Source organism: Accipiter gentilis, chromosome 15, assembly GCF_929443795.1.
Source record: "Accipiter gentilis chromosome 15, bAccGen1.1, whole genome shotgun sequence".
Classification (NCBI taxonomy): Eukaryota; Metazoa; Chordata; class Aves; order Accipitriformes; family Accipitridae; genus Astur; species Astur gentilis.
The window spans coordinates 46,901-73,509 of NC_064894.1; the positions used below are offsets into that span (position 1 = coordinate 46,901).

A 26,609-nucleotide genomic window follows, 5' to 3' on the forward strand; every position below is an offset into this window, starting at 1 on the left:
ACAGCCCTCTATCCTGCGCTAACTTTAAAACACCTCCCTGCTATTCCCAGCTTTGTCCCTTCCTCCCAGCCTGGTCCCTCAAATTAGCTTCCAGAGGGCCGAGGGTCCAAATCCATCCTCCACAAAACCACACGGGCTAACTGGGATGTTCCTCAAGGGGACACATTGCTCTTCAACATCTGCAATGAAAAAAACAAACACAAACAAATCAGAACAGGGAGTAAGCATCGCGCTGGCCAACGCCAACTACTTCCCCAACTCCCCCCTCCTCACAAGTGCCACCGTGCTCGCTTCCCCGCTCATTCCAGAGTCAGACCCTGCAGCCGTAGTCACTCCTGGTAACTAAGGTACCAAGAAACACCAAGTTAGCATGGCACTCGTGAGAAGTCATCGGCCCCATGCTCCTCCTCACTAATCCACAGCTCACCTCAAACGCTCATCCAACTCAAAGATAGCCCACACAGGACCTCCAGGCAAAAAGGTAAATGCTGAACCGAGCAGCCCCATAATACTTTGCTATTCAACACTGACCCGGCCGACGACCGCCTCACCTTCTTGGACCGCTCACCGGCACGCATCTTTTCGGGAGACCTTAGAGCAGACTTCACGGTACGTAAAGGGTGCCTATAAGAAACCTGCAGAGGGACTTTTTACAAGGGTGTACAGCCATAGGACAAGGCGGTAACGGCTTTAGTCCTAAAGAGGGTACATTTAGTTTAGGCGTTAGGAAGACGTTTCTCACTAGGGGTGGCGAGGCACTGGAACGCGTTGCCCAGAGAACCTGCGGATGCTCCCTCCCTGGAAGCATTCAAGGCCAAGTCAGATGGGGCTTTCAGCAACCTGGTCTCGCGGACGGCGTCCCTGGGGGGGGGTTGGAACTAGAGAATCTTTATGGTGCCTCCCAACCCAAACCATTCTATGATGCTATGACATTCAAATCCAACTGCAAAACTCCTCTGAGAAGGGCTGGTGAACCCTCCTCCCTTTCCCTAGCAGTCCCAAAACTTAAGAAATCCCTTTTCTTCTCCTCAACTGTCAGGAAAGGAACCCCACTGCTTCCTGACACCTCCTGCCCTCAATCTGCGCTCCTGAACCCCCTTCAGTGGCTACTCCTCAAGAGCCGCTCTTCTGAGACACATCCCAAATTCTGGGGGCACCCCCTAACCTACAGCTCCCCAGAGACTTTGAGCTCTGCTACATGCCCACAAAATAAACTCAAGTCCCAAGGCTTGTAATCTACGAGGGGCCTGCCACCAGCTGCAAAGATTCTAAGGACAATGTGGCATTCTGTGGGCAATGAGGAAAGGCACCCCAAACCCTGAAGGGCACTGTGCCTCACGGCCCTTCTGCTTTCTTCAGAAATACTAAAACTCCATATACAATTACATACAAGACGCTCACCCTAACCCCTGCTAAACAATGTCACCATCAGTCCCGTTAAGAGAGATAACAACTTACACAGCAGAACTGTTAAAAACCCAACGTTCCTTCTTCAATAAAGTTGGAATTGCAGGAAAACACAAAGCATGAAGAATAAAAAAAAAAACCACAAACACCAACAAAAAAAACCCACAAACACTGCATACTATTAAACCATCTTTCTACCCCTGAACACTCAAAACAAAACTACTGACCTGCAAAAAAAGAAAGGGGGGGGGGGGGGAAAAGTAGCTGCATACAAATGATACTTTCTACCACACATGCAGCTGAACCTTAACTGGTCCTGAAGCTCACACCTCAGGCAAACACCTCTTCCCAAAGGGCTGAGCCAGCTCAAAAGCTGCAAAGCACTCAAGGAAGAGCTGAGCACCAACACCAGAGAAACCCAGGAGCACAATGAGCTCCCTCAGCAGAGGCTGTGGCTCAAATACCCCCGAGCCCCCACCCACCACCCTTAGCACAATCACCTGGGAAAGGGGAAGGGCAAACCACCAGCAGTTATAAAGTCAGCTGGAGGAGCAGCAGGAGTGTTCTCACCTGCCTTAAATTTACAGCAAATGAGACCCTGAACAGAGAAAGTAAGTAACCCCCCCAGGAAATGACACTACTTGCTCCTGTGCTACATCTACAACTATCGCATCGGCAACGTGACCAGCTAAGGAGTTAATCTTAATTTTTCTGAGGCATAGACAGAAAAAGACACATGTGTCTCTAAACTAGGTAGGAAATTAGCTCGTTAAATGCAATAACAATGTAGTTATTAAAATCACATCGGTCAACGGCGAGGCCAGCAGACGCAATGGTAAGTTGGCGGCTAAGCGCTAGATTGAGGCGGACCGGGAGGTTCCCGAGGCCCAGGAGCCCCGGGGAAGAGCAGAGGGACCGTGCAGAGCCGGCAGCTCTCGCGAGAGAGGCTGACGCGGCGTGGGCAGTGCCAGGGGCAACCGTGGGAGATTTAAATGGCCCCGAGGAGCGCCAGCGACCGGGAGCGTGGCAAGCAGGGCGTGGTGCGTCAGAAAGGTGTGCCGTGGTGCGGCAGTTTGCGCGGCAGTTCGTGCGGGCAGGGCGCAGCCCCCCCCTTCCCAGCTCAAGCAGGCTACTGAAGCGGTGGGCATCGTCCTCGGGAGGAGACCCCGGTATCGCTGCCACTGAGGTGAAAGCCATCGCTAGGAAAAACGTGGTGACGCAGACTGAGCTCCCATGTAAACGTGCAGCTGACCGGGTATCTGGCTGCGGGGAGTGCCCGAGTCTATCAGTGATGCCGGAGGGCAGCGGGGACACCTCCTGTGTGAGATGTGACCAGGTAGATGATCTGCTCAGCCTGGTGGCAGAGCTGAAGGAGGAAGTGGAAAGGTTGAGGAGTATCAGGGAGTGCGAGAGGGAGATAGATTGGTGGACCCACACCCTACCATCCCTGGGGCAGAGGCAGCGGATGGAGGCTCCGCGAGAAGCGGCGGTTCCCCTGGCCCCTCGCCACCGGGCAGGAGGGGACCTAAGAGATGGAGGGGAATGGATACAGGTCCCTGCTCGGGGAGGCAGGCGAGTCCCCTCCCGGTCTCCCTCACCTTCCCAGTTGCCCCTACGCAACAGGAGCGTGGCTCTGGAACTTGAGGTTCTTCTGGAACAATGAAGATCAGGGTGTAGGCGAAGCCCTATCCAGGGAGGCGCCTAGGCTCAGTCGGGCAGCCCCACCCGTTCCCAAAGCCCCTGAAAAAAAGAAAAAGGAGGGTAATTGTCATAGGCGAGTCCCTTCTGAGGGGCACAGAGGGCCCAATATGCAGTCCTGACCCATCCCACAGGATGAGGAGGAGAGGGAAGGCCGATATTGTGCTGAGAGTCTGTAATAGACCGCCTGATCAGGTCGAAGAGACGGATGAATCATTCTACGAGCGGCTGGCAGGGCACTGGGGCGATTAGTGGAAGGAGCACAGGTAGTGTTTTCCTCAATCCCTTAGTGGCAGGGAAATATACTGAAAGGAACAGGAAACCACACCTGGTGATTACGTGGCTCAGAGGCTGGTGCCATCAGTGGCATTTGGGATTTTTTGATCATGGGGAGGTTTACATGGCACCTGTTGGAGCGGCGGAGGAATGCACATAAGTCGACCCAATATGAGTGATAGAAGTGATTCAACTTTATTTGCACGGATAGCTCATATTTATACAGTTTGCGATAATTATGCCTACTAGTCCTAATATGATTGGTACATTGCTAATGTTTATTCATTACTAAAACACACCCACTTGTGGTTGGCAGCTACGCGTGTTCAGTAACTTTCTCATGAGTTCTTCAAAAGTTACTTGTGAAGTTATGCCAAGGTCACACCGTCCCTGTCTTTCTCCTGATAACAGCGAGACCAGCTGTTGTTTTTCTCCCAATATCAGTAAAGCCAGCTATTTTCAGCCAAGGCCTAGTCTTGTTGCTCAAACCGACATTCTTTCACACAGAACTCTGCTCGCACAACTTTTCCACAGGCCCATGTCCTTTTTCAGCAAGCCACTTCCCAACAGGAGACGTGTCTGCAAGAGAGGCACACGATCCGATACAGAAATGTATCTATGTCTCGCTGAAAATTTGCACTCTAAGCATCACCAGCTTCTGCTTCAAGCGCAGTATACCACCAGCTTCACCGGAGGGTAGTAATTTTACCCCATACAAGAAGTCAGAACACGCACTATACTTTAAGGAGGCAGAACAGTAACCAAAGCAGAAAAAGGCTTAGAAATTAAGGCAAGATGGCACTTGCTCAGACACACAGTGAGGAGGTGCAAGGTGGGAAAGACAGCAAAATGGAGATTGTTCCTCATTCACACAGAGTTGATTTCGACTCGAGTTGGTCGTCCTCTCCTCTTCCCACAAAATTAGGAATGCTTTTACGCAGGAAGTCCTGGCTTTGTAGCCATCTATGCCGACAAACAAAAAACTATTCTAGGTCTGCTCTTGTGGTATTTAGGAAGTTGCAGAATTCAGCTTAGGGATGCATAATCACAGTATTTAATTACTGTTGCAGTACTGACCTACATACACCAGCAGATAATAAACTAAAAATCACAGTGCTTCTGATTTGGTATAAGCCAACAGACCTCCAGATTTTTTTCAGAGCACGTAAAGGTACAGCTCTCTGGGCATCACATGGCAATCATAACTGCCAAATGACTTGACAAGCTTGTAAACATCCAAACTGCTGCAAACACATCTATACATACAATAATGGATAAAACGTAGATGCATTCCACCTACACGCTTATGCAGGCAAACACTCGTGAGTTAAAAGCCACTGTATGAACCAGCTTACGGAGCGCTTAACAAAGCCAGTGATTCCCTTGCACACCTGAAGACCAGAAAAACATTCACCAAAATAAAGTTAGGGACATGCTTTTTCTTTTTTTTTTTTTTTTTTTAAACTGTAACATGTACTAAGACAGCAAGATCACTTTTCCAGCATCATTCATACACACATATGCCCCAGAAGCTACTTGAAATTACCTTGTGTAATGGAATTGTCTGGAAAGCTCAGCTTAAAGTAGTTGAGCTCAGGTACAGAAAATAAATGCATGCAGCATTTTAACAACGATGACTTACCAGTGTTATGTTATTTCCATTTAGCAAAATCTGGTCTAGCTTTGTGACTCTTCTGCCCTCAGACGGAATCTCACTGAAGCAGCGTTAAAAACAAATAAGTAAGAACACATAACCAGGGACAACAATTCCAGTTTTGATTACAGAATAAGTCTCTACATTAAGATGGCAGTTGTTGGAACTAAGAAATGAATTGGCCACGCTGCAGCCTGATCTTGATAAACTGACCGCCTGGATAAAGCAAGCTATCTGGCAACTAAAAAGATCCATTGTACTTTTCTGCTCAGTACACCTAAAGATACAGATTCACCCTCGAAATCTCGGCAATTTCTTGAATACCACCAATACTCAGAACAGGTTTCAAATAGCAACGTGGCAGGACAAAGTAATAAATACTTATCCTTAAGTCTGCTAACTTTCTAAACCTTTGCCTAGACCTTAAGGAAATGTAAAAACAAACAAACTACTGGAAAGTTCAACACACAATCCACGCAAAGTTAAGGCTATCAAGTAGGAACCTGATTACAAGTATAAATCATGCAACAGCTACTCTATGACATGGATGTCCTGAACAGATCATCCTCTACAGTTTAAGTCCAAGGTACAAACCCTTCAGCTGGCAAGTATTCCAAAAACATAAAACCTCTTTGCTTACAGAGCTTACACAGTATTTTTCCCCAGGAAACCAAATGTTCAAGAGGAACAGGAGGCAGAAACAACACTTGCAATTCTGTAACGTCTTCTAGCACCGTATCTGAAAATCCAGTTTCAAGGAAAATAAGGCCCCAAATTTAAAAATAAAACTATTTCCAGTTATTTCCATGTCACACTGAGCTGTGATTTTACCTGTAAAATAAAAAAAATCAGAACAAGACAACTGATCCATACAAAAAAGGCTCTCCTATCCGGTGAACTCAAACCTCTCAAAAGCAGTAACATCACTGAGCTGGAGCATAAACTGGACAGCCTTAAACACCTCCATCAAAGGATACGGACAAAGTCATCAAGTCCTAGAAGCGGTCCCACAATTTCTGATCCCTCTTCATCACAACATGAACGCGTGCATGGACCTACGCATTTGTCCACAAGTTCTGTAGATTGAAAGGCAGAAGATATTGCTTTGTAGAACATACATATTTTGCAGCAAAAACTTTAACGCTGTGGCGGCAAAAAAAGTCATTGCTGCGGGCACTGGTGAAAAGCACAGAAAGAAGGCGAAAAAAAGAGACAGGAAAAAAAACACAGTAAAAAACCCGCTTCCTCAACTGCTGCCGATAGGTACCTCCACAAGTTCCTGCGGCCGCAGGAACACGTTCCCTCCACCGAGAGCCTCTCTCCACCTCGGTGCTGCCGGGCCGCAGCACATCACCGCGGGTCTGCCGAGCGACAACGCTCGTCCCCAGCCGGCCTTTGCAAACCTCCTTTGCCCGGAGCCACCCCCCCCCCCCGATCGCTGCCCGCGCCGGAGACCAGGACGCCCCAGCGCCTCTCCGCCGCCGTGGGCAGGGGCCGCGCCGCTGACAGGCCCGGCCGCAGCTCCCGAGCGGCGGGAAGCCCCGCGGCCTCAGGCGGACGCCTGATTGACGAGCCCGGAGGGCCGCCGCGCCTGCAGCCCCGGCCCCTCAGCCCCGGCCCAGCGAGGATTTTTCCCTCGCCGGCGAAGAACGCCGGACGCTGCGGCCAGACCCGCGCACTTCACCGCGGCTGCGAAGGCGACGGGGCTTCGCCGCCCGCCACCGCGCCGACGCGGGAGGCTGGCGCGGGGCCCCCCGGCCCGGGCCCCCCGGCCCGGCCCCGGCCCCCCGGCCCGGCCCCGCCCCTGCCCGCCGGCCCCCCTCACCCCCTCCAGCCGCTCGCCCTCCCTCGCCTCCCGCCGCCTCCGCACACATCCGCACCCCCGCGCTGCCCGAGGAAACCCTCACCTGACGGCAGCCGCCACCTCCTCACAACCCCGCACCCCCGGGGTGAGCTGAGCTGATGGGCTGAGCTCCAATCTCCCCAGAAACCTCTGCCCTGACACCAGAGTCTCTTAAAACAGTTTCTGACCTCTTCTGACACGTCACAGGATAGTAACCCACAAGACCATGTCTCTCCTACTTTGCTCTGTTGCAGAAGAATCTCAGCTTGCAAAGCACATCAGTTTTCTGTAACACAGATAACCAGGGTTCACACAGTCAGACTTTTCATTTAGAAGGCCACAGAACAAATCACAAAGAGACCAAGTATCTTTTCCTTAAACATCCTGTTTACAGACAGCTATGTTACCTCCAAGTGCTATGAAAGTTACTTTCTCTAAAACTATCTTCCATTTAGTTTTCCTTTTTTTTTTCCCCCTGAAAACAATCTTATAGCCTAATCCTTATAGGATTTTTTTCAAGTTTTGTTTTTTTCTAATGAGTATCAACACATGAAAACTCTAAATAGTTTCAGGAAGGTCAGTATTTGCTACAGTTGCACTTGATCCAACATCCCACCTTTTTTTTCCAACAAGCAAACAAGTTCAACCAAGTTTCATTCAAGAGCCATACAGGAGAAAGTACAGATTCTGCTCTGTCTGCTAACAAGCAGGCGAAGGAGCTGCTACCAATCTGAAAACTATATAGGCTCTACCGTGCCCATTTTGAACTGGGGAAGAAAAATAGCCCTTCCTGTTTCAACATTTAGGTCCACTTTTTCTCATTTGCAAAGCAGATCCGCTGCCTTGGGAGACTGACCAGAATTACCTGGAACAAACATTATTTTTGCCTACGATCTGTTTGTTAGTTGAGAAAACAGTCACTATGTCCCTGTGATAATATATTACATGATTTCATCAATACATTTCTGTCTCAAGGGGCCCAGTTGTATTTTATTTTCTAGTAACACAGTATCTATCTAATTCCTGTCTCTGACTTAAGAGATGAGCAACATGCAATTTCTTCAATGTCTACTTATCACGTGAGGAAGTCAACAAATCTCTTTTCACAGTTACAAGCACTTTTCAAAGACATGACAGTTCCCTCAGGTCATCAACTGAACCTGAACAAGCTGGAAAATATAAAAGGATCAATAAATGTGAGAAAGACCTTTGGTATGAGGGAACCCAGACAAACCGGTGCAGCAGCTTTCTTCCCTATCGATTCGATTCGAAGAGAATGCTGTTTGGCTGCTGCTTATACGGATAATCCACAGATTATTTGCTATTCTTCTTAGCCAAAGGGCTAAGGCAGTACCATCAGCAACTTCATAACATACCCTGAAACAAGAAGCAGATATTACAGCTCCAAGTCTGAGGAAACAGCATCAATGATTAAGACAGCTGTAAAATGGAAGGCATGGTAAGTGGCAGTGGTATAAGGCACTAGCAATTTATCAGGGCTCTTTCAATTGCTGGCATTTTCTGTGACTTGGATTTTGCTTATTATTATGAGATCATTACATCACCTATCACACAAGTGTACCTTTGTTAACTTTGAAATAAAAGCTGCTAGACAATATACAACACAAAGTTAGACAAGCGAGGGAAGTACACAGTGATTTCACAGGCAATCTGGAATTGGGCACCCGACTTGAATTCCTGACTTTGAAAACCTCTCTCCAAATGACTTACCGTCTTTCACCAAGATCCAGCAGCAGTTCTCTCCTGTGCCTCATGCTCTTCTTCAGCCAGCCAAAGCCCACGGAGCTGCACTGTAAGCTTGAAGACCAGGATGCCAGCTTCGTGTCCTATTTCTGTCACCTAGTTTTTATGGACCGTTTCTTGCTAATCAAATGGCCCAGTGATTCCTCGTCACACATCACACTTGAGGTAGTACATCCAAGCATTATTTCTGCAGCGCTACATTTGCACGGATTAGCTGCTGAACCCTCCAGATGATGTACTGCTTTTCAAGAAGGGTGTAGTATAACTGGCGAGAGTCTACAGTAAGTCCAAGAGGGTGCTCAATGATGTACAGGAGTCTGACTTCAAAGTATAAATTGAAAAACAGCTGCTTAACCTGGAAAGGGCAATACTGAAGAGAAATAACAATGTTTAAACTCTAAAAGGTAGCTATAAGGAAGAACTTTTGTGTACATCCACTGCACACAGGACACGGAATCATGGGGCTTAAATTACAACCTGAAAAACTTAGGGTTTGTGGCAATCTTTGCAACAGTAGTAATGATTACAGGAAACGTTTAAGAATAAATTAGGCAAGCATTTGTCAAGAATGGTACAGAAAGTTGATCATTCACCTCTAGAATGAGAGCAACACTAGACTATCTTTAAAAGTTCTTCTTACCCCACTGCTGTCCCTCTCTGTATTTCTACCCTCAAACACAAGCATCAACCCCAGCTGTGCACTTACAATTATATCTGCATATGCACATGTCTAGATATGCACATTTATTTCTTCCTTACACACAGCTGAAGGAGAGTACTCATAGGTAAGCCAATTTACATAAACAGCTTTTGAAAGTTAAACACCTCAGCTTCTTGCAAAACGTTAGCCCAACACAACACCGGGAGCGGTATGTAAATCCTTATTCCAAAACTGCGTTCTCTTAAATCTTATGAAAACCATTTCTAACATAAAGCCTGACTTGTCCATTTTCTGACACTCCCCTTCTCTGTCATCGGGTACTTATTAGATAGTAAAACAACTGACGGGGCAAACACCGTAACTAGCACAATAGCTGACTTCCGTAGCAGTTGCATATCATGTCTGAATAAATGTGAGTTTAGTAGGTATATAGGTAGATACACATTCATAAATGCACAAGAACTGAAAGGAGTAATCTGTGACTGGTAGACTAAGAACGCTGCAATAGCATGCAATGTAAATCAACATGCACCTATAGGGAAGGGAAGTACAGAAACATTCTTCTGGATTAAAAAAAAAATACGCAGCAATGGTAGGAAAAGGTACTTGGAACGTGCCACTTTCAGTCCACTGAAACAATGTCTGCAACTGCAGTAAGAACACTGGCAAACTACCTTCTCTGTTCCACAGGGCCTTGAAACCCATACGCATTGTCTGTTGCCACTTGCCCTTAGGAAACAAAGGCACTGCGATCAGCAGAAGCGTGTAGAACACCAAAAATGAAACTTTTGAATATGACACATGCAAGATCCTCATTCTCTGTACAGTCTACAAGGTTACACAATTGTAAAATACTTTGTAAGAATGAGAATCCTGAAGTTTGCCTTGGATTAAAAAAGTTTTAAAATTCCGCTTTGTTTTGAGTTTTTTTTCCAAGGGTTTTAGACATAAAAGCATCTTGGTAAAGTGATTTTCAGACACTGCACAGACACAAGCAGTGTTTCTCCCACTGCGAGAGGAGTATAAAAATACTCTTATCTAATATGTTATAGACAAGAGTGACCAAGGTCACAGGAGAATCTGTACTTTCCCACTGATTACAAGGAACGGGCCAGCTGCTTTGTGCCCCCTATGCAGCTGGAGCATGCAGTTGCCTGGTAACTTGTTCCGAGCTATTGCATCTTAATCACATATACATGTAGGAATACCAAGCTGACCGCTTAGGTTTATCAGCCAAAACAGTTTACAGCAACGCAATAGTTTATAGCAATTCAGGAAGTTTAACACTGAATTTAGGTATGCACTTATATGGTTTGATGAACAGAACTTTTATAAATGAAAGGGAAACAACAGAAGTTATTTACATGTGACTTCAGAGCATACAAAAGGTATAGTCTACAAACCAAATATCAATTATCAGCAATACTTACCTGTTCAAAAGGCATCATGTAACGTCTCAGACTCAACAAGCATAAACTGACAGACTGTTATGATTTGAAAATTTTAAAAAAGTTCTAATAGTGTGCCCAAAACGGAGGTGTTTCAGTGTTCAGGCTAGACTCACTGTCTCCAGTAAATACACATCTTAATTCTACAACAGGATAAAAACTGATTTATAAATTTCCTCTTGTAAAAACGAAACTGTTCCCATTACCCTGCTCACTCCTATTTAAGATATTAAATAGTGCAAATAAGAAGTAACTTGAACCAATCCCTCCCACCCAGCTATAAACCAGGACCATATACAGCCCTTGCAGACTACACAAGATCCTGTCTCATTCCAGCCATATCATTAGCATAAGCTGTGCAAACCCATGCAAATCAACAGGTTTTTCAGGCATAAAAGCAGACTCCAACAGCAGTTAAGCCACTTCTTACAACTGACAATGTCATACTTCCATCACTGATTATAGCACAAGAACAAAAGAGAATGGGTCTTTATTGTCCTTCATGAACTTGAGGGGCTGCAAGAAACTAGTGAAGTTACAAGCCTGGATTCTGTAACGTCACTATCAGCATAATTTCCAGATCAAAGATCCGGCCTCCTGTTAAGATCATCAAACATAATTTTGAGGTCATAGGACAAGTCATCACAACACTATGTTAGGTAGAGTATAAAACCTTATCAGATTCTCAGCTAGTTTAAGTTAATGTATTCTGTGTATTCCGCTGAAGTCAATGAAACTAAAGACACTATCACAGGAAAGAGATATTTCAGCACGCCTCAGGACTGGAAAACTATCTTGAAAAATGCCCGTAACTTTTAACACAAATTCTCTGCACTTCCCACGGTCTCCCAACAGCGAGCAGTAGTAAGACCCTAACATTTACTTGCAACGTATTTCTTGCATAGCATTCATTTTTATTTTAATTTTAAAAGGGGCAACTAATAAATAAGATTTTTGCAGCTACTCACAAAAATCAATAAGCAAAGACATTTGTTCCAAGATTTAAATTACTTGTATAATTTAAAAAACTAGCAAAGCTCTGTAAAGTAAAAAAGATACATTTACCTACTAATGTAGGAAACTACAGACAAACTTCAGGAAATGACCAAAGGTGCAGAGGATAGGCTAATAGGCTAAGGTAGAAAAACAACAACAAAAAAACCCCCAGGAGTTCTACAGAAAAATGAGTGAGCAGCCCACAGCACTGGCAGACAACAGATTTTTTTATCCCCACTTCCTCCACCCCTTCTTCTTCTCCCACCCCCCCCCTCCCCTTTTTTTTTTTTTTAAAGGAAATAATTTTTCTCTTGTGAAACTTATTGTCAGTGATGCAGTTGAAGCCAAAAGCTTAAATGAGTTCAGGAGAGGATTAACCGAATTCTAAGACACGGGCCAACACAACTGCTATAGAAAGCATCTGCATCACGGTGAAATGCAAACAGCTACTCTGAGAACGACACATTATTATTCACTAAATTTGCCTTTTACTCTGTTGTATAGTTACTAATGTTGAAAAGAGTCACTGCTGTGCAAGAAACTAAAACTTACAGCACTTTATGCTCAGACAGAACTGTGGCCCGTCAGCTCGTGGCTGTGAAGTCTTACAACTTAACACGTTTCAGTTGCACACCAACAAGTTCTGAGGTGGACTGCTGACTGTATTCAATAGTCACAGCTTATGTAGAAGGATATGATAAACTTTACTTATTTGCCTTTAACCGATGCTCCAAATATGTTAAAGTCATTCTTAAAGCAGGTTACTGGTTTGATTACCCTTCATACAAAACCCTCCTTCAAATGGAGGTTTCTCTTCTTTTCAGGTTTAAGGCATGAACAGAAATCACACGTGCATCATCACTGAAATCAGTGCCTATTTTTCAATAAACTTTAGCAGCATCAGAATTCGTCCTCAAGTACCGTTCATAAAGCAAATGCTTCATTCTTCAAAACTTTTTTTAGCAAATGTTAGTAATGCTGTACCACAGACTCCCACGCCCAGTCACACATGTTCTTCCCGAGACTGTTACGCAGCTTCGTATTTTAAAAATCACCATCCTCACTGTGTACCTGATACCGGTTCTCCCCTTTTTAAAGTCTGTTGTTAAGGAAAAGCTGCAAGTCCTACAAAACCAGGCAGACTTGCTTGTTCTTGCCAAAGAGAAAAAGGTTAAGCATTATTAAAAAATAAGACTATTGCCTACCTTTAAGTATCCATAAAGCTATCAACATGAACCTTATGGTGGCTTGTTAGCATCAATATTTGAACACGGGCATGCAAAATGTCCTTCAGTTAAATTCCAAACTCTATGAATTAATTGGTGGGCAATTCCCCAAGGATAAAACATCTATTAAAAGCCAACAGGAAGCCAGAAATCTCTTGCCATTTCATAGGGTTAAAAAAAAAAAAAATACAGTGAATCCTGAAAAAAGAAATCGATATTAGACAGGGAACGCCTATATAGTTATAGGGCAAGTAATAAAACATTTAGTGTTTTGATTTTTTTTTTTTATTTATGTCATCACAATAGTTAGACAAACATGGAAACATTTGCAACAGCAATACTTGGGTCACTTTAAAATCTTGGTAACACTGAAATACAGGTCAGCAAAAACTAATGATGTGGGGAGGGGACTTTAGGTCTTATTATTTTCATACACATTCACACACACACACATATATCTACATACACACGCACACTCCACAACTCCAAAGAGCTATCTTAACTATGTCTGCCAGTAAACTGAAAGAGTAGGCAGAAAGGAACCATATCCATACTAAGACAGTTAGCTGTGTCGTAAAACTGAAGATCACTGCAACCAGTGCCATCTTAAAGAAGAAGGAAAAAAAAAAAACAAAAAACCAACCAAAAAACCTGAAAGGAACCATCGCTGTGCATGTCATAAACATGAAGGTATTTTAACCTGGTGACTACTCTGCTCTATACTTTAAGCATCATTAAGTTTTTATGTATTTTTAAAGTCTAAGGTTATTATTTTAAATGACCTCCTTGTAGTGGCAGCCCAAGTAGCATTCTGGAGAACACCACAGTGTCCACAACTTCTACAGGTCAGTGCAGTATGATTAAGCACTACATTTCTAGGGGAGGAAAACAAAAAACCACTACCACTCATTTATTCAATTGAAAAGCTTATTACCTGCACTTCCAAAGCAACAGGCTACAGGAACACTGAATGCAAAGTAAACCAGACCCATCTGGAATAGTCTGACGTCTCAGCTCCAAGTTACACATCTTTCATTTCGTATTTTAACGGATTAACAGCATTTGGATGCACAGAAATCGTCTTTACAGTGATGTCTGCAGACCTCCGAGTCAAAAGTTAAAATGTCTTCCTAAAATATAACAGTTTTAGCACTTCCTCTGAAAGGAGTGAAAAAACCCACAACCAGGGAAGGAGGAAGTGACACAACACCAAGGGTTTTTTTCCAGAGATAACAAAATCCTGAGAGAACAAGATGTTTGTGCTATCAGAATAAAAATCCCCAAAGAAACAAAAGAGTTTACCTTTCCCTTGGAAAAGTTACCTTTGAGTCAAGATCTGCTCTTTTTCTCTCCCAACCATGAAATCTCTCTTCAGCTTAAGACTATCTTCTACTGCAGCAGAACTTTAGTGCACACGCTGGAACCTGGATAGAAACTTATTTAAAAAAAACAAACAATACAATAGTACTACAGTGGCTAGAAATCTTTTACATATTCTGATGAAAAGACTCAACTTATTTCTAGGAAATAAAGTGTTTGGGGCCAAAGCCAACGCATGATGTTCATGTAAGGTTAAAAATTTTTTTTCTTTTTTTTTTTTTAAATTGATATATTGAAAAAAGCTGGAGAAGGAAGTGGGGACAGAAATGAAAAACCATTCAGGGAGTCAGTGGTATAGATTGTCACCACGCAATCTAAATATTGTAATTGCAGATCACATAGTCAGAACAAGCCAGTCAAAAGTAGCACACTCCCTGGGAGAGGGGCGGGAGTCTCTTCCCCCTTGTATTTCAAGCCAAGACCCAACTAGCAGAAGGCAGCTTTTCTGTCAGATAAAGCAAGGCAAAAGGATCACGTACAGCAACTTCCTTGCAGCCTCTTGCTCCTGAGCACCCTTCTTCACCTCTTTCTTTCTTTCTTCTGGTGATGGGAAGGCAAAGCATGTTCTGTTCCTGTGAGCCCATACTGCTTGTCCCTATAGTCACAGCAGGCACCTGTGATTCCTCTCCGAAGACATTTACGCATAGAAATCAGTTGAGTGGTGTGTTACGGAAGCATAAGCTGCAGTGGACGTGATTTTGAATCAGTTATTGTTTTGCCCATCATGACAAAATAAAACCGGCAATTTCTTACTTTATAGAAATCCTCCTAAAATAGTAGTTGCCCCCAATAGCTGTCAAGTTTTTGTATCACAGGAGAACAAATGCAGCCAAAAGAACATTTTCTCTAAAATGACCACTCCGAACTGCACAAGCAGGCAGGCACAGGCAACTCCCAATTTAATGAAGTATATGTACACAGCACCACTTAGTGGTGCAAGCAGAGTCACCGCTGACAGGAATGAGAAGTCTGAAAACCAACCTTCCCGCCCCGGCCCCCTGGACACTGCAGCCTGATCTTGATAAACTGACCGCCTGGATAAAGCAAGCTATCTGGCAACTAAAAAGATCCATTGTACTTTTCTGCTCAGTACACCTAAAGATACAGATTCACCCTCGAAATCTCGGCAATTTCTTGAATACCACCAATACTCAGAACAGGTTTCAAACGGCAACGTGGCAGGACAAAGTAATAAATACTTATCCTTAAGTCTGCTAACTTTCTAAACCTTTGCCTAGACCTTAAGGAAATGTAAAAACAAACAAACTACTGGAAAGTTCAACACACAATCCACGCAAAGTTAAGGCTATCAAGTAGGAACCTGATTACAAGTATAAATCATGCAACAGCTACTCTATGACATGGATGTCCTGAACAGATCATCCTCTACAGTTTAAGTCCAAGGTACAAACCCATCAGCACCTCCTTCCCTCTCTGTATCGCTGTGGTTATCTGCTGCATGCCCAGAGCCAAAAAGAATCCAGACATTGGAGTTACTGTTCCTTTTATGCCCACCCCCATACTTCCTTTCCCGACGGAGAGGTGATGCACCTGATTTGAGGTGGAGTGCAGACAACCTTCTCATCTAGTGCTGGGCAGTTTATTTGTCCCATAAACAAACCCCAGGAAAGAGAATGCACGGTTGGACGGGTGCACTTGAGGTTTTGACCACGCGGTAGCACCATTAACTGCTGAAAGAGCAGGACTCTCTGCCGCTCTGTGTCCATGTCACGACTGCCCTCACGTCCCCAGTCTGCACCCAGCTCCTCCAGAGTGTGCAGAGGGGCTTCCAGCCCTGGCTCAGCAGGCGTCCACATAAGATCCCCCAGCCAAGAGGGGGGTGTATGCTCACCTGCCACATCGATACCGTGGGTACATTAAAAGCCACCCCCCAACCCTTTCCCCAGAAGTGCTTGTGGGAGGCTTTTCATTCATCTGGCTGTAAACCCCCTCCCCCTCAGGGAGACCAACATCCAGGCATGCCTTGCTCTAACTCCCCAAATCCACTGCCCTCTGAGGAATAAAAGGTGCCTGGGCCACTACCCCGGCTCTAATCTGCAGATATGCCTGGCTTCCCAGAAGTAGGCTGAGAAAGCCAGCATTAAGGCAGTCCTTCCCACTCCCAGATCCACAAAATCCTCAGAGAAAAGAAGAAAAATAGCCACTTCACTGCAGCATGAAGTAAATAAACTTGGGGGACACAGGAGGCCAGTTCTCCTGGGGTCAATGGAAAGGAAGGGTAGATGCAACATATCTGAGGATTTTGCATGTGCACAGCTGAAACAGCAATGCCTCAAGCAGGGATGCATCCCATTTATGGCAGTTCCTCCCTGCTTCTCATCCCCAAAAGACAAACTCGGGCCTCTGCCTTCTCCATGTGTAGCTCCCCACTCCCTTCAGCATGGAGCTGCGAGGCTCTGGGTTTGTGGAGAACCACAGGTGGGAAACCGAGGCTACTAATGGTGACCACAGAGAACAGACCAGCTCGGAGGGGGCGAGGAGGGCTGATGCACAATTTCTACGTTTGAATTTGTTGGGAACTTGGTGGGAGTCACAGGCTTGCAAACTACAACCCCAGCTATTCAGGACATGGGCTTACCAACATCACAAACCTCCGGGGACGGCGCCTGCGCCGGCGAGCAAACGCCGGGCTGCCCCACGTGAAGCACGGCGCATGCGCCCGGGAAGCGCGTCCGCACGGCTGGTCGGGGAGCGGGCGCAGCGGGAAGCCCGCGGAAAACCACGCGAAACCGGCAACGCTCCCGAGTCTGACCTGGTCGGACTCCGGGGGCCGCGAGGACTACGCCGCGCCCGAGAGCCACGCTGCTGCCCGGCCGCCGACTCCGCGAAAACTACAGCTCCCGGCATGCCCCGGGAGGCAGCCTGCCCTTCTGCCTGACCCCGAGGGGACGCCGCTTCCGTTCCCCCCCACCTCCCCACGCCGGCGCAGCGGCAGTCCTCGCCGAGCCCCCAGCGCCGCTCCGGGTAGCTCCGGCGCGCTCCCGCCGCCGCCGCTCCGGCACGGCGCGGCCCCGCTGCCGCTCCGTGCGTCCCGACAGGGACCCCGCCGTCCTCCTCGGGGCTTTCCCCGGGACCCGCCGGCCGACTGCGCAGCCCCGCCACGGGGCCCGGTGAGCCCCCCCGCGCGCCCGTTCTCTCAGCCGCCCTGTCAGCGCCCCCCCCACCCCCGCGCGCCCGTTCTCTCAGCCGCCCTGTGAGCCCCCAGGGCTCCCCCCCGGCCTCGGCACAGGCGGCCCCCACCTCCCCCGGGCCACCCCCGCCTCCGACGTTCGCGCTCCGAGGGGCGCCCGGCCCCGCTCACCTTCTCCCTCGGGGCAGCCGCAGCCCGGTCACTGCTCAGCTCCGCTCCTGCCTGGGCTCCCGGCGGCCCCTCCCCCGGCAGCCCCTCCCCTTGCCAGGGAGGGGGCGTCGCCATCAGCCTCTCACTGCCCGCACCTGCGGCTCCTCCAGCCCCGGCCCGCAGCTGTGGTACCGAAACCCGGAACCAAACTCCTCAACACCAAGGTGAAGTGAAGCAGCAGGCACTGCCTTGACTGAGTGACAGATGTCAAGAGTCATCTGATGTGGAAGAGGTGTTAACTGGGGTCAAAATACAGATTTTAATACCCATCTTATTTTAGTTCTAAGACTTGGCGATTGCCAGGTCTCATCTTTTCGGTTTCCCCAGGTCCACCAGAAAGCGAGGCCACAAGGGAGATTTCTTCCAGAGAGAGGATAGAGTTATTAAGTCTAAAGACCACGACTTACTTTTCTCCTTCATGAAAAGGTGAGTGGATCATATAGCATCACTAGTCACCCAAGCAGTTAACCCTGAACTTTTCACCTGTCCTTTAATGCAGTCAACTCCAAGCTAAATTTTTCCCGTTATTAAGAGGGGACCAAAGATCATGTGAAATATTATTATACTTTCTACAAATACACACCCATCTTAGAGCTTTAGCTACTAGAGAAAGTCTTGGGAGTTTGGGGTCAGAGGAGCTGCAAGTATAAACTTTCATACAGCTCTGTTTAGGATGTGTGATGTTTCTCTGGTTGTCTAAACCAGTCTAAATTTCCACAGATGGTCCCGACTCTGGGTGGCTCTAACAAGGATCCTGGAACTCCAGTAAGTTCTAAACATCGTTTTATATTTTAAACATGATCCCAAGTTCCTTTTTGCACTTGTCTTTACGGTTTTGGCAGCTGACAGCCCCAAGGGGTGCTTGTACAAATTTCTCCCGAAGGGCGAGTAAATTAATTCTTTTGTCCGTGAGGTGGATGGTTTGGTAATGTTATAATTCACAACGCTATAATTCCTTCTTTCAAATTTAAAAAAAATAATTGCCTTTTAAAACCATCCAATTTAATCTGCTAAAATGATTCTCATTGTTCTACCTCTTTTCTCAAGTTTCGGTTAAATTCAATGTCAGTATTCTCCACGGAACTAGATTTTCATCTGACTTTGGAATCGGAAGGCAGGCTGTTACTGAGGTTAAATTTTGTGTCTTTACAAAACTTTGAATCAGTTACAAAACTAGATTATTTTTTTTAATCCAAATTACAAAAACGGTTAATATCAAGATTAATAGCTCAAACAATAATTGTTTAATTTTGTTTATCTCATGTTTAGAACCCCTCAAAAAAAATACATACACCCTCTAAACACACAAAAAGATTATTGCCCTCGACAATATTCCTAATAGCAACCCCAGCATTATAAACTTTACACAACTGTTTTCCCAAATAGGTAATGTGAAACTTACTTATAGATTTTCCGTTTTAAAGGGCCAGTTTCCTTAGACTTCCAGTTTTTTGTTGGGTGCTTTCTTTATTCTCGAATAATGAAGCCAAGGTTCTTCTCCCAGACCTTTACTGCTACAAGTGTTGTTAAAATGACTCGATACGGTCCTTTCCACTTCTCGGTGATTTTATATATATTCAATCTCCTGGTCGGAAGGGATGCGCTGCTACATCCAATTCTAAGGGTCCAGCTGTGGAGACATACTGACAAAGTTCTTGAAAAGAATTGCTTAAAGAAATCATAACACCTTTTAAAAACATATCTCCAAAGGCACTCAAGATACTCAGAACATAGGACTCTTGATATGGTCTTTCATACAACATTTCATAAAGACTTGACTTTTCTTTCTCTTCTGGCTATACTCTGATTCTTAATAGAGCCACGGGTAACGCTTTAACCCATGTGAGGAGTGAGGTTTCCCGACAAATTTTACTCGACTGTTGCTTAAGGATATAGTTCATTCTCTCTCTCTCCCCACACACACTTGTGGTCTATGTGGGGTGTGATAGTCTCAATCCATAGATAATACTTTGCTCAACTTGTCTCATAATCTTTGCTATAAAATGAGGGCCATTGTCAGATGGCATTCTTACAGGCACCCCATATTTTGGTATTATCTCTTCGAGCAAGACTTTGACTACTTCCCTTGCTTTGTTGGTGCGACAAGGGAAAGCCTTGGGCCACCCAGTAAAGGTATCAACTAAAACTAGGATATATCCTTATTTTCAAGGCAATTCTATAAAATCAATTTGCTAATATTCTTCTAAAAAATTTCCTTATTTAATAATCCCAAAGATGATCTTATTACTGATTCGGGGATAATTTTACATATACATTTCACGTCCGCTTATAATTGTTTAAACAATCTTTGTCATATTTCACTTTCTGTTTCCCAGTATACTTTGTGATGTTCAATGGGGCAATTTCTCTTATTATTGTGGGTGGGACTATTATTCGACCTGTCGGTGTTACAGCCTATCCTGTTTCATTTTGTTAGCCTGCAATCTAATAATTAATTCTTCATCTTTTTCATTATAATTTGGAGTTTCTTTAGGCAATTTTATACCTTTCTCTGGAACTAGTGCTAAGATGCCTTTTTCTGCAGCCTCTTTAGCAGCTTTATCAGCCAGTCGGTTACCTGCATTAGGACCGGTCTTACCTAACTGGTGTGCTTTACAGTGCATTATCGTGACTGCTGTTGGGTTTTGAATGGTTTCTAACAATTTCAGTATTTGTTCTGCGTGCTGAACAGTGGTTCCTGGTGCAGATAACAGTCCTCTTTCTCCCCGTATCGCTCCATGCGCACGTACTACTCCAAAGGCATACTTTGAGTCTGTCCAAGTGTTGACTCGCTTTCCTTGACTTAGTTCCAGAGCTCGAGTAAGAGCTATCAATTCAGCCTTTTGGGCAGATATCATCGAAGGCAAACTTGGCAACGCAATTACCTCCTCAGTAGTTATTGTCTATCTCGATAAACGTTTTCCTTCACAGATGGAACCGCTTCCATCGGCATATAGTTCCCAATCTGTTTCTTCTAGTGGCACATCTCAGAGATCCAGTCAGCTGGAGTAAACTATTTCGATTGCCTGCAAGCAGTCACGTTCCAGTTCTCCTTTAATTTGGTCAGTTGTTGAAAACGCAACAGGGTTAACGGCGGTAGTAGTTTTTAGGTAAACATCATCTTGTTCCAGCAACACCACCACTTGGTATTTCAGCATTCTGCTAGGGGATAACCAGTGCCCCCCTTTCCGTTTTAGCACAACAGTTATCATATGGGAAATATACAGTAATCCTTTGTCCTCAGGTGAACTTACGAGCTTCCTGGATCAGTAGCACAGTTGCAGCGATGGCTCTCGGACGACCAGAGCATCCCAGACTCACATTATCTAATCGCTTCGAGAAGTAGGCCACAGCTCGCCCACTTGGCCCTAAATATTGGGCCAGGATACCCAGAGCTCTACCTCTTCTTTCACGAGCAAAAAGTCTCTTGTGAGATCTGGCAGACGCTAGGGCTGGCACCCCTATTACAACCTGTTTCAATTCTTGGAAAGTAGCTTTCTTGGCATCGGTCCAATCCATTGTTTGAGGTTTTGAGCTGCTCCTATAAAGGTCAGGCCAGCAAGCCACAATTTATAATCTACAGGTGACACCACTCAACCATTCCCGGAAATGCTTGTCATTAATTTTTTTAGTCTTAGGTTCGGGGAGACGACACATTGCCTCTTTTCCCTCAGGTCCCAATTGTCTCTGTCCTTTTAGGATTTTAAAACTCAAATAAGTTTCTTCTTTCTGGGTTATTTGGGCTTTTTCTTTTGACACTCGATATCCACTGATTCCCCAAAAGTTCAAAAAGTTAACAGTTAACTTTGTGCATTGTTCTTCCTTCTCAGCTACAATTAACAGATCATCCGTATATTTCAGCAAGATTTCTTGATTATTTTCTTTCTTCCAAATCTCTAATTCTCGTGCCAGTTGATTTCCAAAAATGGTAAGACTATTCTTAAATCCTTGAGGCAAGACTGTCCACGTGTATTGTGTTTTTCTCCCAGTCTCAGGATTTTCCCATTCCAAAGCAAAAACCTCTTGACTATTGGGATCCAAGGGAATACAGAAAAAGGCATCTTTTCAGTGTAACACTGTGAACCATTCTCGTTTCTCCGTTAGGGTTGTTAACAAAGTATAAGGATTTGCCACTACCGGATGAATATCTTGTACCATTTGATTTATTGCTCTGAGGAGGTCTTGAACTAATCTGTCATCTTTTTCATCAGCCTTTTAACAGGCAAGATCGGGGTGTTATATCTGGATTCACATTCTATTAACAATTTGTATCTTAAAAATTTTTGTATTACCATTACTAACCCTTTCTGACTTTCTGGTTTTGGGGGGTATTGTTTAATTCTTACCGGATTCGATCCTGGCTTTAATCAACTCTCACAGGTTCTGCTTTTTGGATTTACCAGGAACTTCCCAGTCCAGACGATTGGAATGACAGCATTATACTTGGACTGGTATAATCTTCTGCTTTCGGTAAACATCCTGTTAACAACAAAGCCACTGCTTCGATACGTTTAGTTTCTGGAATTAAAATTTTAATCTCTCCATTTTTAAATTTAATTTCTGCCTCTAAGTTCTCAAATAGATCTCTCCTTAACAGGAGTTTAGGAGAATTTGGCACATACAAAAACTGCTGAGTGACCCATTGCTTTCCTAATTTCATTGTTAAAGATTTAAAGAAGGGTCTAGTTTCTCGTTCGCTTGTTGCACCACCACCACCAATTTCTTCAAAACTTAACTCTCCCTCTAAGGTACTTAAAACTGAAAAGGTGACTCTAGTGTCAACTCAATTTTCTGTTCTCCCAGTTCAGCTTGTTGCTGAAATCCGGAATAAAACTCTTTAACAGCAATGAGAAGTTAAGAAGCACGTACTTTATTGCAGCGCTGGGCATACAGGGGATCACTCCACCTAGTGTGTGCACCTGTCTAGTTTAATCATGCAGGTTAAATACACACCTGTTATCCATATTCACTAAATTTCTGGGAAGTGTCATACATAATCATCAATTGTCCGATAAATCATTAGCATATGTAAATGTCCTTCTACGCAGGCGTGGTGAAGCCTCTGGTGGTCTTCAGAAGCCCGCTGGTGGTCTTCCATAGTCTTCTTCACTTTGTCCGATAGTTGACCTCTCTTATGTGATTCTGCGCAGTATGATTTTTGCCATCATGTATTAGATTTACATAAAAGTACATTCAATGTTAATTCTTGAATTTAATGTTTCTAGTGATTGGCCCTCAGTCACACCACCTTTTCAATATTCTTATACTAAAACATTCATTGGTTAATCTTACTTAATTCCACTAACTGGAATCTTGATCAAAGTGGTGTTTCTAAGCAACAGAACTAAGATCCATAACGATCTCTCTTAGTTTCTTAGGACGAAACACTACAAACTAACAAATCGGTCGAAGTTTCTATGGTTAACTTATTTTAGACAATACCTATTTTCTTGTGACTGTATACAGCACATTTTGTATGTTCCTAAGTTTCGATGACTACATTGCGAGCTTCAAACCGCTATATATTCTACAGTCTTTACTTTTTCATCAAACCCAGCTTATATAAAATTTTAACTTATCAGAATATTTGTAACAAGCTGTAACCAGAGGTTCTGCTGGGAGACTTCCCACCAGTCCCCGTCAGATATGTTCACTTAAAAAGAACAAATCTACATGTGGTACTTTATTCCATTTACTCTCTCTCCTACAAAACAACAGTAATTGCAATATAGTATTATAACTCAAAGTTCTGTTTGTTTACTACTTTTCCTGCAATTCACCCCAATGTGCCAATAAACATCCCAACGGTGATGTTTCTGGTAACTTTTCATCAGCAGTTCTATTTCCTGCTTCTTATTCTTAAACAATTTTGCTAATGCCATTATACTTATATACATTCAAATACTAAATACCAAACAAATGCAAACAACAGCTGTCCCAAATAATACACAAAGTCCAACCCAGCAATAGCTTCCACATATGACTTACGGGCAGACGCCTAGGCTTCCACTCCAGACGGGCACCCTCCAAGCCCCAACCCTGCGAAGCTTTCGCCGCGCCTCACGGGCAGGCTTTCCAAACAAATTCCAAAGAAGCAGCGCCTTACCTTTTTTCCAGGGAACGCTGCGAGGAGCTTTGCGCGTCAAGGGTGACGGTTCTCCCAGAGAATACCTCGGTGCCAGCCGGAGTTCGATCGACACTCGATCTCGTCCAGTCTCACTCACAAGGTCCCATCTGGGTCGCCAAAACCATTACCGAAATCCAGAATAAAACTCCTTAACATCAACATGAAGTTAAGAAGCAGGCACTTTGTTTATCGCAGGGCTGGGGACACGGGGCATCGCTCCTCCAAAGGCGTGTCCCACTTAGTATCAAAATCCATCAGTTTTTACAGACTTTTCCCGTCAGGTCATTGTTACCTAAGCTCCTTCCATAAAAACGCATACTATGCTTGTTCTTAAATTTAACCTTTGTAATGATCGGTCCTGTGATTATATAACCTTATCAATATTCTTATTTAAAAACAATCATTGGTCAGTGACACTTGGCTCTGCTGACTGGCATCTTCGATACTCAAATCAAGATGGGAAGGGTAAGGGGGTTTCCAAGCAGCAAACTGGCGTCCACGACGGTTTCCTTAGTTTCCTGAAACAGCATGCAGAAAAAACAGTAACTTCCTGGTGAGGTCTCTAGGGTTAGCTGTTTCAAACTTTAACAATATTACAGTTCCTAGCGTCACACATAACACAGCTCCTAAAGTTTCTATGGCTACGTTTCAAACTTAACAATCCTATACGTTATGCCTCACAATTTTACTTCTTAATCAAACCTAACTCTTCTATGTGATTAAATGTTGATTTCTTTACCAGAATATTTGCAACAGCCGGAGCCCAGCAGGAACAGGGGGGGCACGGCCCGCCCCCCCCCCCCAGCGCCTCACCTCCTCCTCCCCTGGGCTCCCTCACAGCCCCTCGCCCCGTGCAGAGGGAGCGCAAATGCAGCCCGGAGGGCAAAGGGGACGGACAGCCAGCGTCTATTCAGTCAGTCGCACGCCTATCGAGTCCTGCCAGCGAGTCTTCTCCGGGACTTGGGGCGCCCCCCGGCGCTCCCCCTGCCCCTCAGACACCTCTGATAGCATATTTCCATACATTCTGTATGGCACGTCTAAATATTTGGATGGTTTTAATACTTTGTACCAGCTGTGGTTTGCTGCTAGGTGACTGTAAAAGTGAGATTTGGTAAATAATTGTTAGAAATCTTATACTAACGCTACGACTGAAACAACAGACAAAAGTATAGCCGAGCAATTAACTAGCAGAGGTAGGTACTCCTAAGTTTTGCAGTTCTTTGCTCTTATGACTAGATGTTCCTGTACGCTAAATGGGAACAATGCTGAAGCTGACCACATGTGATTGAAACTGCGTTAAACTTCAAGATCAAAGAACAAGGACAAGAATAAAGACTTCGAGGACAGCCAGCAAGAACTTCAAATGGGTCGGTGGTCACAAAAGCACCCCTTTGTCTCAAGTGGATCCTTCATTGCGCGTGATCGCATGTAGGCAGTGCTATGATAATCGGTTGCCGTCGTTTTTATGTATACGTATACTAATCTGATTAATAAGCAATTAGTTATTCTATATAACCTGTTTGTGCTAAAGCTGTGGCATGCACACTAGGTGGAACTATCCCCCGTGCATCCAGCGCTGCAATGAAGAATGCCTGCTTTCTAAAACTCCAAAACGAGTCTTAGGGAGTTTCTTCGACCGGCTTTTCAGTATCAGAGGTACAAGGGAGGAAAGAAAAAAAAAAAAAAAAAAAGGCAGGGGTGTGGGAAAGAGAGGGGACCAGGGGATGGAGGGGCAGGGAGGGACCAGAACGCTGAAGAGGGGAGACAGGGCCCCGAGGGCCTGGGGCTCACCGCAGCTCTTGTTCTTGGCGCTGCCAGGAGACTTTGCCAGTTCAGCCGCTTCTTTCTCCTTCTCTCCTCCCTTTCTCTTCTGTAACTCCAGTCGCTTGGCTGTCCTCCGCATAACGGAACACGCGAGCCCCTCGCAGCTCTTACGAGATTAGGCCTCCTAGACATGTAGCCTCGCTCGCTCGCTCACTACGTGTCCGTACTGCGCTGCTGGTCATGCATACAGATCCTGGCGGTCTGACCTGCGGTGGACTACGAGGAGGGATCCTCCCACACCCACAGAGGCAGGGTCTCTCTGGCCTGCAGCGGGAGGCAGCTGCCAGCCAGATGGCCTTCCGTTTCTTCTTCTTTACCTTTCTGTGGCCTCTCCAGCTTCAGCAGCTCCCCAGCCAGTAAGCGCTCCGCCTGTCCCTCTGTGTTCCTGTTACCGAAAAACTCGGAGTAAAAAACTTATCAACACCAATTTAGTGTAGATAAGCAGACACTTATTTATTAACGGCCGGGTGCGTGGGTGAGTCCTCTCAAAAGACCATGCACACCTGAACTCCAAAATCATACACCTTATATTAAACTTATTCATTCATATTCATTAGATTTCCGAGAAATGTTATGCATATTCATTGGATTTCTGGGAAGTTATTAGCATATGTTAATGTCCTTTACGCATGCACATTGAAGGTCTCTGGTGGTCTTCTAGAGTCCTCTGGTGGTCTTTCATAGTCTTCCTCACTTGTCCGCTTCTTGACCTCCTTCAGGTGATTCTGCGCAGTTTGGTCTTTGGCAGGTAACTATTTCTTGGCAAATAACTACAAGTTGCTTCATTCAACTCTTATTAGTTCCCATTAATTTAAAATTCTGACATCTTCTCCATTCTTCTAGGTTGTTATAATATACTCCTACTGACAAACACTATATCAAAATCATCTTAAATCTCAAGCTTGTTACCTAAGTTCTATATGTTCTTGTTACTTATTAGCTAA

The 26,609-nt window shown here is 45.0% G+C and overlaps 2 long non-coding RNA genes across 2 annotated transcripts; both read right to left on the reverse strand.

The window, feature by feature from the left end:
- Positions 1 to 6,025: 6,025 nt before the first annotated feature.
- LOC126046128 (uncharacterized) lies at positions 6,026 to 10,231 on the reverse strand. The gene is made up of 4 exons (XR_007508232.1): positions 8,610 to 10,231; positions 8,086 to 8,255; positions 6,943 to 7,164; positions 6,026 to 6,111 (listed from the first exon to the last, which is right to left on the reverse strand). It is a non-coding gene; the product is annotated as an uncharacterized LOC126046128 (long non-coding RNA).
- Positions 10,232 to 22,588: 12,357 nt separating this feature from the next.
- On the reverse strand, positions 22,589 to 26,036 carry LOC126046079 (uncharacterized). Its single transcript, XR_007508211.1, has 3 exons — positions 25,633 to 26,036; positions 23,821 to 24,359; positions 22,589 to 22,856 (listed from the first exon to the last, which is right to left on the reverse strand). It is a non-coding gene; the product is annotated as an uncharacterized LOC126046079 (long non-coding RNA).
- Positions 26,037 to 26,609: the final 573 nt, after the last annotated feature.